Source organism: Oryctolagus cuniculus, unplaced genomic scaffold (assembly GCF_964237555.1).
Source record: "Oryctolagus cuniculus unplaced genomic scaffold, mOryCun1.1 SCAFFOLD_55, whole genome shotgun sequence".
NCBI lineage: Eukaryota > Metazoa > Chordata > Mammalia > Lagomorpha > Leporidae > Oryctolagus > Oryctolagus cuniculus.
In genome coordinates, this window is record NW_027208214.1 from 406554 (window position 1) to 422613 (window position 16060).

Sequence of the window (16060 nt, forward strand, 5' to 3'; positions counted from 1 at the left end):
CAGACAAAGCAACGACTACTGAAGGTGGAAGTGGTCTCGTCAGAGCAAAGGGCATGGCAGCCGGTTTTTGGGATGCGTAAGGCATTTTGCTTGTTGACTTTCTCTTACAGGCTGAATAACAATAACATATGCTTACAGAGTGTTTTTGAGAAAGTTGGTCAAAGCTCAGCCAAAAAACCACACAGGAAAGCTTTCCCGGAGTGTCCTTCACCACGGTACTGCTCCTCCTCATCCCGCTCGTCGAACAAGGGCGGTTTTGTGAGTGTTTGTAGGGAAATGATCAGGCTTCCACCTTACAGCTCCTTCTGACTTGTTTTTGTTTCCTATTCTTAAAAGATCTTTAAAGAATACCCATTTTTTCTTTAGTTAAAGAGCTATAGTGATGTGGTTAAAATCCCAGAGCCCTCAGTTCTTTCATGTTGGACCAAGTGGCTGGTATCATTGTTTACAAGTATCTTCAACTTGTAAGCTCATGTTGAAAAATAACATTTTATTTTTTGTGTCTTTTAATTCCATTTATCATGAACTTTTTGAAGTCCTTTCATATGTTTTGTTGGAATCTAATTCCAAAGTTATTCTCATCTATTCCATAAAGGAATTATCAGTGCTTCTAAAAAGAAAGAAAACAAATGTGTTGATTTTCTTTTTAATTAATAATTAATTTGAAAAACAGAATGAGCGAGAGGGGGAGAAATCTTCCATCTACTTGTCACTCTCCAGATGTCTCACAGCCAGAGCTGGACCAAGCTGAAGACAGGAGTCCAGAATTCAGCCTAGGTCTCCCACATGGATGGCAGAAACCCAACTACCTGAACCATCACCTGTTACCTCCCAGGGTATACACTGGAAATGGAGACAGAATTCAAACCCCGGCCTCTGATGGGATGTGGGTGTCGCAAGCAGTATCTTGACCACTATGCCAAACACCTACCCCCATTTTTTAAAAAATATTTATTTATTTATTTATTTGAAACTAAGAATTCCAGAGAGGCAGGGGAGGGGTGGTCCTCCCTTTGCTGACTCACTCCCCAGATGACCACAACAGGTGGAGCTGAGCAAACCCAAAGCCAGGAGCCAGGAGCTTCCTCCAGGTCTCCCGTGCGGGTACAGGGACCCAAGGACGTGGGCCATCCTCCACTGCTTTCCCAGGCCACAGCAGAGGACTGGATCTGAAGTAGAACAGCCAGGACCTGAACCAGTGCCCATATGGGATGCTGGCAGTGTGGGCGGCAGTTTTGCCCACTACGCCACAGTGCTGCCCCCCCCATTTTGAGTTTTTCCCATGATTCATTATCACATGAAACCATAGTATTAAGCTCTCTTGAGATAAATACCTTTATAATTCTCTAGATTGTTACTGTACAATAGAATGTTCTGCTATGATAGAAATCTGGGAACCAACGCTGTGCATAGTAGGCTCTAAGCCTCCGCCTATTGCACTGGAATTCCATATGGACGCCGGTTCATGTCCCGGCTGCTCCTCTTCCAATCCAGCTCTCTGCTATGGCCTGGGAAAGCAGTGGAAGATGACCCAAGTCGTTGGACCCTGCACCCGTGTGGGAGACCTGGAAGAAGCTCCTAGCTCCTAGCTTTGGATCAGCTCAGCTCAGGCCATTGCAGGCAATTAGGCAGTGAACCATCAGATGGAAGACCTCTCTCTCTGTCTCTCCCTCTCTCTCTGTGACTCTACCGCTCAAATAAATAAAAATAAATCTACAAAACAGAAATCTGTGGGGCCGGCACTGTGGCACAGTGGGTTAACGCCCTGGCCTGAAGTGCTGGCATCCCATATGGGCGCTGGTTCAAGACCCGGCTGCTCTACTTCCAATCCAGCTCTCTGCTATGACCTGGGAATGCAGTAGAGGATGGCCCAAGTCCTTGGGCCCCTGAACCACATGGGAGACCCGGAGGAAGCTCCTGGCTCCTGGCTTTGGTTCAGCATACTCCAGCTATTGAGGCCAATTGGAAAGTGAACCATCGGATGGAAGACCTTTCTCTCTCTCTCTGTGCCTCTCCCCTCTCTGTGTAACTCTGACTTTCAAATAAATAAATAAATCTTAAAAAAAAAAAAACCAGAAACCTGTATCTCTGCTAGCCTGTATCGCACATTCAAGCCACTTGTGGCTTGCTTTTTTTTTCTTTTTTGACAGGCAGAGTGGACAGTGAGAGAGAGAGACAGAGAAAAAGGTCTTCCTTTGCCGTTGGTTCACCCTCCAATGGCCGCTGCGGCTGGCGCGCAGCGGCCGGCACACCGCGCTGATCCGATGGCAGGAGCCAGGTGCTTATCCTGGTCTCCCATGGGGTGCAGGACCCAAGTACTTGGGCCATCCTCCACTGCACTCCCTGGCCACAGCAGAGAGCTGGCCTGGAAGAGGGACAACCTGGACAGAATCCGGCACCCCGACCAGGACTAGAACCCGGTGTGCCAGTGCCACAAGGCGGAGGATTAGCCTGGTGAGCCACAGCGCTGGCCACTTGTGGCTTTTGAGCAGTTCAAATTTGTTCCACCTAAAGAACTGGATTTTTAATTTAATTTTAAGTCTGGTTTAATCTGCCATGTGTTGCTATTAGCAACTGTATTGGATAGTGCAGCTCTATATCTTCCTGTAATAGCCACTCTACGTAGAAAATTGAGAACTGAGACTGAATTTGGCAGTAGTTCTCACAACATCAAATCCTATTTATTTATTTTTGTTTTGAACAGAGCTTGCAGTTTCCAAACCAGATATGATATCCCATTTGGAGAATGGATAGTGGTGAGAGAAATTTCAAGAGGCTCTTATCCAGGTAAATTAATCAGAATCATGAAAAAGGTTTTATTTCAAATAATATCATTGGGGAATGTTCAACAGAATATCTGAAATATTTTGGGGGGTACCTCTGCTCAACGTTGTCTCAGGAAAAAATCTCCTCCCACCCTGCCCCATCCTCTTCCTCTGTGCCTCTCCTCTATCTGTTCTCTACTTTTGGTTTCCTATCCCCTCCTACTCTGCTTTCTAAATTTTCAGAATTTTTTCTTCCTTTTTATTAGAACATGCACAAATATCGCTATCACTTTATCCTTTCCAGTTAATTCTGTTTTTCTTATTTGTTTCACCATTATCTGGCCTTCCTTCATTTCCTAAAAATGCTTTCTTATGCTAACCTTATTTCTTTTAAGCTAAACCTGTTTCATTTAAGCTAAACCTATTTCAAACTAAAACTTAAGGTTTAATTTTTCTCTTGCAAGCCTGCTGAAATTTTGAGAGGATCTTTCTTCCCTCCAGTTCTTATCTAATTGAGAGTACAAACAAGAAATGAATCAGTTGAGAATCAAAATGCAGTACCCACTTAGTATTTAATGCTTCTTTGTTTTGAGACAAGTTGGAGAATATGAAAGAGAAACTGGGGTGGGGGTGAAAGTGTTTCCCTCAGAACAGGTGCACAAGGGCGGCTTCTGGAGATGGGACATTTAAACTGGGCCGTGAAGGGTCAGAAGCAGCCATCCTGGGGAAGTGGAGAGGTCATCTTGCCAGGCAAAGGGAATAGCAATGCAAAATACCTGATAGGAGAAGGATTGTAATACATCCTAGAAATCAAGAGGGATTTGCTGCTACGGAAGCTCAAGGGAGGGGGAGACTGGGAGGGAGTAAGGCTGGAGCTGGAGGGAAGCTGCCCCTGCAGGGCTTTGTAGATGATGGTCAGGAGCTGGGGTTCTAATCTGAGTGAGTGCAGAGCATATGGAAAATTTCAATGAAAGACTATTAGGAAACAACTCTGATTGAGGGGTATAAAGCAGGCTAGGCTAAGACGTTGTACAAACAGTCTAGGCAAGATGGTAACTTGGCTAGGATCATGGTCTTGGAAAGACAAGTAGATTCTAGTTCTTATCTTTGTTCATGGTTTTTGCCTTAAAGTCTATTTTGTCTAATTTTTTTTTGACAGGCAGAGTTAGACAGTGAGAGAGAGGGGGGGGGAGGGAGAGAGGTCTTCCCTCCGTTGGTTCACTCCTCAAATGGCCGCTATGGCCAGCGTGCTGCGCCCATCCAAAGCCAGGAGACAGGTGCTTCCTCCTGGTCTCCCATGCAGGTGCAGCGGCCAAGCACTTGGGCCATCCTCCACTGCTTTCCTGGGCCACAGCAGAGAGCTGGAATGGAAGAGGAGCAACTGGGACAGAATCTGGCGCCCCGACTGGGACTAGAACCCAGCGTGCCGGCACTGCACGTGGAGGATTAGCCTAGTGAGCTGCAGCGCCAGCCATGTTTTGTCTAATATTAATATCACCAAAGCATCCTCTTTTTGGTTATTGTTTTCTCTGCTGTTACCTCTTTTCATCTGTTCACTTCTAGTTTTTAATGTATTTCTTTTTTTTTCAGATTTCATGTATATTTTACTTATCCATATGGCATTTAATAATTATGGTTACTGTTTATTTTTTATAGCATTTCTTTTTTTTAACTTTTATTTAATGAATATAGATTTCCAAAGTACAGCTTATGGACTACATTGGCTTCCCCCCACCCCCCGATGACTTCTCTCCCACCCTCAACACTCCCCTTTCCCGAACTCTCTCCCCTTCCATTCATATCAAGATTCATTTTCAAATTTCTATATATACAGAAGATCAGTTTAGTATACATTAAGTAGATTTCAACAGTGTGCACCCACATAGAAACACAAAGTGAAAAACATTGTTTCAGTACTTGTTATAGCATTAAATCTCAATGTACAGCACATTAAGGACAGAGATCCTACATGAGGAGTAAGTGCACAGTGACTCCTGTTGTTGATTTTACAAATTGACACTCCTGTTTATGGCATCAGTAATCTCCCTATGCTCCAGTCATGAGTTTCCAAGGCTATGGAAGCCTTTTGAGTTCTCCGACTCTTATCTTGTTTAGACAAGGTCATAGTCAAAGTGGAAGTTCTCTCCTCCTTCTTTGATGACCTTTTCTTTCCACTGGGATCTCACTCACAGAGATCTTTCATTTAGGTTTTTTTTGTTTGTTTTTTTTTGTTTTGCCAGAGTGTCTTGGCTTTCCATGCCTGAAATACTCTCATGGGCTTTTCAGCCAGATCCAAATGCCTTAAGGGCTGATTCTGAGGCCAGAGTGCTGTTTAGGACATCTGCCATTCTATGAGTCTGCTGTGTATCTCGCTTCCCATGTTGGATTGCTCTCCCCTTTATTTATTCTATCGGTTAGTATTAGCAGGCACTAGACTTGTTTATGTGCTCCCTTTGACTCTTAGTCCTTTCATTATGATCAATTGTGAACTGAAATTGATCACTTGGAATACTGAGATGGCATTGGTACATGCCACCTTGATGCGATTGAATTGGAATCCCCTGGTATGTTTCTAACTCTACCATTTGGGGCAAGTCAGCTTGAGCATGTCCCAAATTGTACATCTCTTCCTTCTCTTATTCCCACTCTTATGTTTAACAGGGATCACATTTAAGTTTAATTTTCAACACTTAAGAATAACTGTGTATTAATTACAGAATTAAACCAGTCATATTAAGTAGAACAGACAAAAAAACTACTAAGAGGGATAATGTATTAAGTTGTTCATTAACAGTCAGGGCTATGCTGATCAAGTCACCGTTTCCCATAGTGTCCATTTCACTTCAACAGGTTTCCTTTTTGGTGTTCAGTCAGTTGTCACCAATCAGGGAGAACATATGATATTTTGTCGCTCCCCCTCTTTGTGGAGGAGCAACACTAGACCCTGCCTAGGTTTCCTATCCGAGTCACGGCACCATTATGTCGCTCCCCCTCTTCCCGGAGGAATGACACAGGACCCTGCGCTGTTCTTTTGTCTGCTCGGCCTTCCCCGGGTTTGCTGCTGGTTCTTCCCGGGTTGGCTACCGACCCTTCCACCTCCGTGGAAGGGTGGTTCCCCCTGCCACTTTCCCCACTTCCGCGGGGGAGCGGCACACCACTGGCCGGCTCTCTCGGGGGCTGCTCAGATGTTCCTCAGGTGTTCCTCTTAGTTGTTCCTGGTGCATGTTGTCTCTCTCCTCCTTTATAGTCCTCTTCCACCAATCCCAACTCTGCTACCCACACGCCGAGTATGCTGCTCTCCTCCAATGAGGAGCAGGTCCTGCTGCTTATTGGTTGAAATGGAGGCAGCTGTGTAGAAGCTGTTTACTCCTCTCCCAGCGCCATATTGTGGGAGAGCAGATGCATAGAATAAGTCTTAATTCCAATAACAGTCTATTCCAAGTTGCTCCCCACAATATTTGTCCCTTTGGGATGCACTTATTTCACTCAGCATGATGTGCTCCAGATTCCACCATCTTGTTGCAAATGACTGGATTTCATTTTTTTTTTTTTTTACTGCGGTATAGTATTCTAAAGAGTGCATATCCCATAATTTTTTTATCCAGTCTACCATTGATGGGCATGTAGATTGGTTCCAGGTCTTGGCTATTGTGAATTGTGCTGCAATAAACATTAATGTGCAGACAGCTTTTTTGTTTGCCAATTTAAATTCCTTTGGGCAAATCCCAAGGAGTGGGATGGCTGGGTCGAACGGTAGGGTTATCTTCAGGTTTCTGAGGAATCTCCAGACTGATTTCCATAGTGGCTTGACCAGTTTGCATTCCCACCAACAGTGGGTTAGTGTTCCTTTTTCCCCACACCCTCGCCAGCATCTGTTGTTGGTAGATTTCTGCATGTGAGCCATTCTAACCGGGGTGAGGTGAAACCTCATTGTGGTTTTGATTTTCATTTTCCTGATTGCTAGTGATCATGAACATTTTTTCATGTGCCTGTTGGCCATTTGGATTTCCTGTTTTGAAAAATGTCTATTGAGGTCCTTGGCCCATCTCTTAAGTGGGTTGTTTGTTTTGTTTTTGTGCAGTTTCTTGATCTCTTTGTAGATTCTGGTTATTAACCCTTTATCTGTTGCATAGTTTGCAAATATTTTTTCCCATTCTGTCGGTTGTCTCTTCACTCTCCTGACTGTTTCTTTTGCATTACAGAAACTTCTCAATTTGATGCAATCCCAATAGTTGATTTTGCTTTTTTTAATTTTTAATTTCTTTTTTTTCATTTTCGTTTCTCTTTATATACAGAAGATCAGTTTAGCATACATTAAGTAAAGATTTCAACAGTTTGCTCCCACACAGAAACACAAGGTGAAATATACTGTTTGAGTACTAGTTATAGCATTAAATCTCAATGTACAGCACAATAAGAACAAAGATCCTACATGAGGAGTAAGTGCACAGTGACTCCTTTTTGTTGACTTAACAAATTGACACTCTTGTTTATGGCATCAGTAATCAACCTAGGCCCTTGTCATGAGCTGCCAAGGCTATGGAAGCCCCATGTGTTCACTGACTCTGTTAGTTTTTAGACAAGGTCATGGTCAAAGTGGAAGTTCTTTCCTCCCTTCAGAGAAAGGAACCTCCTTCTTTGATGACCCTTTCTTTCCACTGGGATCTCACTCTCGGAGATCTTTCATTTAGGTTTTTTTTTTTTTTCTAGAGTGTCTTGGCTTTCCATGCCTTAAATACTCTCATGGGGTTTTCAGCTGGATCCGCATGCCTTAAGGGCTGATTCTGAGGCCAGAGTGCTGTTTAGGACATCTGCCATTCTATGGGTCTGCTGTGTATCTCACTTCCCATGTTGGATCATTCTCTCCCTTTTTGATTCTATCAGCTAGTATTTGCAGACACAAATCTTGTTTATGTGATCCCTTTGGTTCTTAGTCCTATCATTATGATCAAATATGATTTTGGCTTTGAGTGCCTGTGCTTCTGGGGTCTTTTCCAGAAACTCTTTGCCTGTGCCAACATCTTAAAGGGTTTCTCCAGGGTTCTCTAATAACTTGATGGTGTCAGGTCGTAGATTTAGGTCTTTAATCCATGTTGAGTGGATTTTTGTGTAAGGTGTAAGGTAGAGGTCTTGCTTCATGCTTCTGCACGTGGAAATCCAATTTTCCCAGCACCATTTATTGAATAGACTGTCCTTGCTCCAAGAATTAGTTTTAGATCCTTGATCAAATATAAGTTGGCTGTAGATGTTTGGATTGATTTCTGGTGTTTCAATTCTGTTCCATTGGTCTATCCATCTGTTTCTGTACCAGTACCATGCTGTTTTGATTACAAGCTCCCTCTAGTATGTCCTGACATCTGGTATTGTGATGCCTCCGGCTTTGTATTAGATGTACAAGATTGCTTTAGCTATTCAAGGTCTCTTGTGCCTCCATATGAATTTCAGCATCATTTTTTCTAGATCTGAGAAGAATGTCTTTGGTATCCTGATTGGGATTGCATAGAATCTATAAATTGCTTTTGGGAGAATGGACATTTTGATGATGTTGATTCTTCCAATCCATGAGCATGGAAGATTTTTCCATTTTTTGGTATCCTCTTCTATTTCTTTCTTTAAGGTTTTGTAATTCTCATCGTAGAGATCTTTAACGTCCTTGGTTAAGTTTATTCCAAGGTATTTGATTCTTTTTGTAGCTATTGTGAATGGGATTGATCTTAGCAGTTCTTTCTCAGCCATGACATTGATTGTGTATACAAAGGCTGTTGATTTTTGTGCATTGATTTTATACCCTGCTACTTTGCCAAACTCCTCTATGAGTTCCAATAGTCTCTTAGTAGAGTTCTTTGGATCCTCTAAGTAAAGAATCATATCATCTGCAAAGAGGGATAGTTTGACTTCTTCCTTCTCAATTTGTATTCCTTTAATTTCTTTTTCTTGCCTAATAGCACTGGCCAAAACTTCCAGAGGTACGTTAAATAGCAGTGGTGAGAGTGGGCATCCCTGTCTGGTGCCAGATCTCATTGGAAATTCTTCCAACTTTTCCCCATTCAATAGGATGCTGGCCGTGGGTTTTTCATAAATTGCTTTGATTGTATTGAGGAATGTTCCTTCTATACCCAATTTGCTTAGAGTTTTCATCATGAAAGGGTGTTGAATTTTATCGAATGCTTTCTCTGCATCTATTGAGATAATCATATGGTTTTTTTCTGCAGTCTGTTAATGTGGTGAATCACATTGATTGATTTGCAAATGCTGAACCATCCCTGCATACCAGGGATAAATCCCACTTGGTCTGGGTGGATGATCTTTCTGATGTGTTGTTGCCTTCTATTGGCCAGAATTTTATTGAGGATTTTTGCATCTATGTTCATCAGGGATATTGGTCTATAATTTTCTTTCAGTGCTGCATCTTTCTCTGGCTTAGGGATTAAGGTGATGCTGGCTTCATAGAAAGAATTTGGGAGGATTCCCTCTTTTTCAATTGTTCTGAATATTTTGAGAAGAAATGGAATTAGTTCTTCTTTAAATGTCTGGTAGAATTCAGCAGTGAATCCATCTGGTCCTGGGCTTTTCTTCATTGGGAGGGCCTTTATTACTGTATCAATTTCTGTCTCAGTTATGGGTCTATTTAGGTTTTCTATGTCTTCATGGTTCAATTTAGGTAGATTGCATGTGTCCAGGAATCTACCCATTTCTGATAGATTTTCCTGTTTGCTGGCATACAAGTCATTGTAGTGATTTCTGATGATTCTTTTTATTTCTGTGGTGTCTGTTGTTACGTTTCCTTTTTCATCTCTGATTTTATTGATTTGGGTCTTTTCTTTTTTTTAGTTAGTTGGGCCAATGGGGTCTCAATTTTGTTATTTTTTCAAAAAACCAGCTCTTCGCCTCGCTGATTTTTTGTAATTTTTTTTGATTCAATCCTGTTGATTTCTTCTCTGATTTTAATTATTTCTCTTCTCCTACTAGATTTGGGTTTGGTTTGCTGCAGTTTTTCTAGGTCCTTGAGATGCGCTGAAAGCTCATTTATTTGGTACCTTTCCAATTTCTTGATATAGGCACCTATTGCTATAAACTTGCCTCTCAATACTGCTTCTGCCGTATCCCATAAGTTTTGATATGTTGTGTTGTTATCCTCATTTACTTCCAGAAAGTTTTTGATTTCTCTTTTGATTTCTTGAATGACCCAGTGTTCATTCAGGAGCATGTTGTTCAGTCTCCATGTGTTTGCATACTTTCTAGGGTTTTCTAAGTTGCTAATTTCCAGCTTCATTCCACTGTGGTCTGAGAAGCTGCATAGTATGATTCTAATTCTTTTAAATTTGCTGAGACTTGCTTTATGACCTAGTATGTGATCAATCCTAGAGAAGGTTTCATGCACTGCTGAGAAGAATGTGAAGTCTGTAGATGTAGGGTTGAAAGTTCTGTAGATATCTGTTAGATCCATTTGGGCAATAGTGTCGATTAAATCTGCTGTTTCCTTGTTGATCTTCTGTCCGGATGATCTGTCTATTTCTGAGAGTGGAGTATTGAAGTCCCCCTGGACTATTGTATTGGAATCTAAGTCTCCCTTTAAGTCCCTTAACATATCTTTTAAATAGACCAGTGCCCTGTAATTAGGTGCATAATCATTTATAATAGTTACATCTTCCTGTTGAATTGAACCCTTAATCATTATATAGTGCCCCTCTTTGTCTCTCTTAACAGTTTTTGTATTAAAGTTTATTTTGTCTGATATTAATATGGCTATACCTGCTTTTTTTGGTTTCTGTTGGCATGGAATATCTTTTTCCAACCTTTCACTTTCAGTCTGCTTGCATCGTTGTTAGAGGGATGTGTTTCGTGTAGGCAACAAATAGTTGGGTTTTGTTCCTTAAGCCAATCAGCCAATCGGTGTCTTTTAACTGAAGAGTTAAGTCCATTCACGTTTAATGTGACTATTGATACATAGTGACTTTGCCCTGCCATTTTCCCGGAGATATTTTCTAATATATGCTTTGAGCTTCCCATGCTCTTTTACTGGTAGGTGTTCTTCCTTTACCTTCTTTCATATTAATGGCTGTGTTTCTGTGTTTCTGAGTGTAGCACATCTTTTTGCAGGGCTGGACGTGTGGTGGCAAAGTCTTTCAATTTCTGTTTGCTATGAAAGGTTTTTATTTCACCTTCATTCATAAATGAGAGCTTAGCAGGATATAATATTCTGGGCTGGCACTTTTTCTCTCTTAGCACCTGTGCAATGTCTCTCCATTCCCTCCTAGCCTGTAGTGTTTCTGATGAGAAGTCTGCTGTGAGTCTGATTGGAGATCCTCTGAGAGTAATCTGACGTTTCTCTCTTGCACATTTTAGGATCTTTTCTTTATGTTTCACTGTGCTGAGTTTAATTACCACGTGTCGTGGTGAGGATCTCTTTTGGTCATGTTTACTGGGGGTTCTATGAGCTTCCTGTACTAGGATGTCTCTGTCCTCCAAACCCGGAAAGTTCTCTGCTAGTATCTCAATAAAAAGGCCTTCTAATCCTTTCTCTCTCTCTCGATGCCTTCAGGAACTTCTAAAACTCGAATGTTGGTTTTGTTAATAGTATCCTGTAGATTCCCAACAATATTTTTTAGGTTTCTAATTTCCTCTTATTTTCTTTGGTTTGACTGTATCCTTTCCTGTTCTCTGTCTTCTAAGTCTGATATTCTCTCTTCTGCTTCACCCATTCTGTTTTTAAGGCTCTCTAATGTGTTTGTCATTTGATCTATTGAACTCTTCATTTCATTTTGATTTCTCTTCACTATCACACTTTCCTGTTCTACTCTTTTCTGCATTTCATTTTGATTCTTACTTAAAATTTCATTTTCATGAGAGAAATTTTCAATCCTGTCCAATAAGGATTTCTGTAGTTCAAGGATTTGCTTTTGAAAACTTCTAAATGTTCTTATCAATTTTTTGAGATCCACTTCTTGCATTTCTTCTATCTCATCATCTTCATAATCTTGGCTTGGGGTGTTTTGTTTATTTGGGGGTGTCATAGTGTCATCGTTGATCTTGTTCCCTCAATTTTTGTTTTTGTTGGTTGGCATAGTTAATTCTTCTTCCCTCACTGTGAGTTTTTTTTTTATTTTTTATTTTTTTTATACTATGTCTGTGTTAAGTGGACTGCCTGCTGTTGGAGCAGGCTTGGAGGCTTGAGATGGGTGTGGCCTGAGAGCTCCGCTTGGTTCTTCCCGGTTACAGGTGTGCAAAGGTGACACCTTCAGGTTATGCATGGTAAATCTCTCTCTCTCTCTCTCTCTCTCTCTCTCTCTCTCTCTTTATTTATTTATTTATTTTATTTTTTATTCAGGAGGTAAGTAATACCACATGGCTGAGCAGAATTGATGGTATTTAGCTTCCGATCTCTGGCTTCTACTCAAAGAGTCTGTGCCAGCTCAGTTTCTACTGCGGACTCCCACTGGATTGCCTAGGCTACTGAATTGTAGCCTTAGCTCTCCCCTTTTGTTATATAAATCCCGAGCAGGGCCTGCTCTTTGTCTCTTGCTTGCCTTTGCAAGGTTGGTGGAAAGATAGAAACTTGTTTGTACCAGTAGCCCCCCACCTTTTTTTTTCCTTCTCTCCTGTAGTCAGTCTGGTGAACTTTCCTGCCTCAAAGCCCGCTTCCCTCTAAATTCTGTCCACCGTTTCCCCGCCAATGTCTCCGGTTACTGAGCTCACCTCCCCTTCCAGCGCCGATGTGTGGACTCAGAGCCCTGGGCATCCCTGCTCTCCCCGCTGGTGTCTGTGTGACATCAAATTCCCTTCCTGCACTGGTGCACAGACCCTGCGGCTCCCGTGGCTCAGCTTCTGCGCAGTGGGCAACCTTGCTCTGCCAGTAGGTCCTCCAAGTCACAGCTACTAGATCCAGAAGAGTTTCCTCTGCAATTTTTTCCTGATCCTTTTTCTGAGGCTACCGTAAGTCCATTTTTATTAAACTAAATTTTCCCAGACTATCGGTGCGCACCCTCACTATTCCGCCATCTTGGCTCCACCTCCTGTATTTCTTTTATAAATAACATTCATTAATTTTATTTTTAAAGATTTATTTATTTAAAAGTCAGGATTACACAGAAAGGAGAGGCAAAAAGAGAGATAGAGGTCTTCCATCTGCTGGTTCACTCCCCAGTTGGCTGCAATGAAACTCCTGCACCAATCCGAAGCCAGGAGCCAGGAGATTCTTCCTGGTCTCCCATGCTGGTGCAGGGGCCCAAGGCTTGGGCCATCTTCTACTGCTTTCCCAGGACATAGCAGAAAGCTGGATCAGAAGTAAAGCAGCCGGGACTAGAACTGGTGCCCATATGGGATGCTGGCACTTCAGGCTAGGGTGTTAACCCACTGCACCACAGCGCTGGCCCCCCATTTATTTAAAAAAAGGATTTATTTTATTCATTTGAAAGAGTTATAGAGAGAGGTAGAGACAGAGGTCTTCCGTCCACTGCTTCACTCCCCAATTGGCTGAAACTGTTGGAGCTGAGCCGATTGGAAGCTGCACTGATCTGAAGCCAGGAGCCAGGAACTTCTTCTAGGTCTCCCACATGGGTACAGGGGCTCAAGGGCTTGGACCATCTTTCACTGTTTTCTCAGGCCACAGCAGAGAGCTGGATAGGAAGAGGAGCAACTGCGACTAGAATTGGCACCCATATGGGATGCTGGTGCTACAGACCAGGGCGTTAACCCTCTGTGCCACAACACCGGCCCCTGACCTTCATTTTTGATGGATATTTTTGGTAAGTTAAGAATTTTGGGGCCAGCACTGTAGTGCAGCAAGTTAATGCCCTGGCCTGAAGCACCAGCATCCCATATGGGCATTGGTTCAAGACCCGGCTGCTCCACTTCTAATTCAGCTCTCTGCTATGGCCTGGGAAGGTGGTGGAGGATGGCCCAAGTCCTTGGGCCCCTGCACTCGTGTGGGAGACCCAGAAGAAGTTCCTGGCTCCTGGCTTCAGATAGGCACAGCTCTTGCCGTTGCGGCCAATTGGGGAGTGAACCAGAGGATGGAAGACCTCTCTCTGCCTCTCCTCTCTCTGTGTAACTCTGACTCGCAAATAAATAAATAAAATAAATCTTTAAAAAAAAAAGAATCCTGTGTTCCCAAGTATACCAGAGTACTTCAAACAGTTTGTGGAAAAATAGAATTAAAAGATAAGCTTATATTGGTGTAAAAATTTTTTTGAGATCCATAGTTTTTTTTTTCTTAAAGTCTTTCCCATAGACTTTGTATTTTTTTTAAATATTTGTCTATTTAAAAGGCAGTGTTACAGAGAGAGAAAAAGATCTGGTTCACTCCCCATGTAGCTGCAATGGCTGGGGCTGGGCCTGTCCAAAGGCAGGAACCAGGAGTTCCTTCTGGGTCTCCCACCTGGGTGCAGGGGCCCAAGCACTTGGATCATCTTCTGTTGCCTTCCCAGGTGCATTAGCAGAGAGATGGATCTGAAGCAGAGCAGCCAAAACTCAAACCAGTGCCCATATGGGATGCCAGCGCTGCAGGCCGGGGCTTTAACCCACTGTGCCGCAGTGCTGGCCCCTCCATTTGGTTTTTATTTTGTACTTTATAATTAGTTTTAAGATTTGTTTATTTACCTGTTTTGAAAAGCAGAGCAAGAGAGGGAGGGAGAGACAGAGAGATCTTCATCTGCTGGTTCACTCCCCAAGTGGCTGCAACAGACCACGCCAAAGCCAGGAGCCAGGAATTCCTTCCTGGTCTTCCACACCAGTGGCAGAGGCCCAAGCACCCAGGCAATCCTGCACTGCCTTCCCAGGCATGGTCCTTGTGGTTATTAATTCTTTGATGCAATTATTAATATTTTCTTAATGTTCTTGAATATTGTTTTCACCCGAGAGAAGGCCATGGAAGCTGTCAGGTTCTTGTCTTCATGCAAGAAAGAATTAAGGCATGAGACAGTGAAATGATAAAGTTTTATTGGGGATAGGGCATCTGTCAGAATGGAAGGGACACAGAGAGAGTGCCCAGTCACTCAGACTGGGGGAGAGCGAGGTTACATGGTTGAGTGGAGAGAATACACCTGGGCAGGCCAGGCCAGGCCAGGCAGAGGGCTCAGCAGAGAGGCAGAGGGCTGAGCACACAGTTTGTTTGGACTCCCTAGGTTTTTAAGGGAGACTGTTTACCCACCTCCCCTTCTCTTCCAGTACGAAGGAGGGGGAGTCCTGACCGAAGGGTTTGCTGGGTGAAAATTAGCAAATTCTTCCCCAGATTTGCTGGCTGGGGCATAGTAGAGAGGCTTCCCTTAGGGGTCTGTTAAGGTTTATTGCCCCATGTTATCAGGTCCTGAGGAGAGAATTCTCCTGGGAGCTTTCCTTGGGTGGGAAGGGCTGGGACTACCTGAGCAGGACTTTGAAGTGCAAAATGCTGGGCTTCTGGAGCTTCTGCAGTAGGTGCTGGTCTTCAGGCCTTTCGCATACACAAACAGGCTAAATTTCTGCCTTCCTACCTAACATTGTTAAGGTTATTTTAAAGTTTATGGATTGGGGGTTGGTGCTGTGGCATAATGGGTGTAAGCGCCTCCTGTAGTACTGGCATCCCATATGGACGTCAGTTCAAGTACTGGCTGCTCCACTTCCAATCCAGCTCCCTGCTAATGTGCCTGGGAAAGCGGCAGAGGATGCCCAAGTCCTTGGGCCCTGCACCCACATAGGAGACCCAGTTGAAACTCCTGGTTCCTGGCTTCATCATGGCCCAGCCCTGGCCACTGTGGCCATTTGGAGAGTGAATGAAAGATATTGCTCTCTCTCTAACACGGCCTTTCAGATAAATAAAGTAAATCTTTTAAAAATAAATAATTTTATAGATTAATTTTAAAGTTTATGGTCATTAAAATATATGGATTGATTTTAGGTATGTCCCTATTGTTTCTTTTTGCGTTTTTTCTCATGTGACTCCTGTCTCCTTGTGTATGCCTATTAGTTTTGGTTGTCAAGAATTGGCTATGAAAACCTATAGGAGTAATTTTTTTTATTTAGTAAATATAAATTTCCAAAGTACAGTTTATGGATTACATTGGCTTTCCCCCCTTAATTTCCCTCCCACTCGCATCCCTCCTATCTCCCGCTCCCTCTCCCATTTCATTCACATCAGTTCATTTTCAATTATCTTTATATACAGAAGATCGATTCAGTATATATTAAGTAAAGATTTCATCAGTTTGCACCCACACAGAAACACAAAGTGTAAAAATACTGTTTCAGTACTAGTTATAGCATTACTTCACATTGGACAACCCATTAAGGACAGATCCCACATGAGAAGTAAGTACACAGTG

General features: G+C 42.7%; 1 protein-coding gene across 1 annotated transcript in view; it reads left to right on the top strand.

Moving 5' to 3' along the window:
- Positions 1-16060, top strand: part of LOC127482659 (zinc finger protein 286A-like) — a 151042-nt gene that overhangs the window by 23753 nt on the left and 111229 nt on the right. The window contains exon 4 of the mRNA XM_070067679.1: positions 2705-2787. The gene's annotated coding sequence lies outside the window, so the exon portion shown is untranslated. The remainder of the gene's footprint in view (positions 1-2704; positions 2788-16060) is intronic.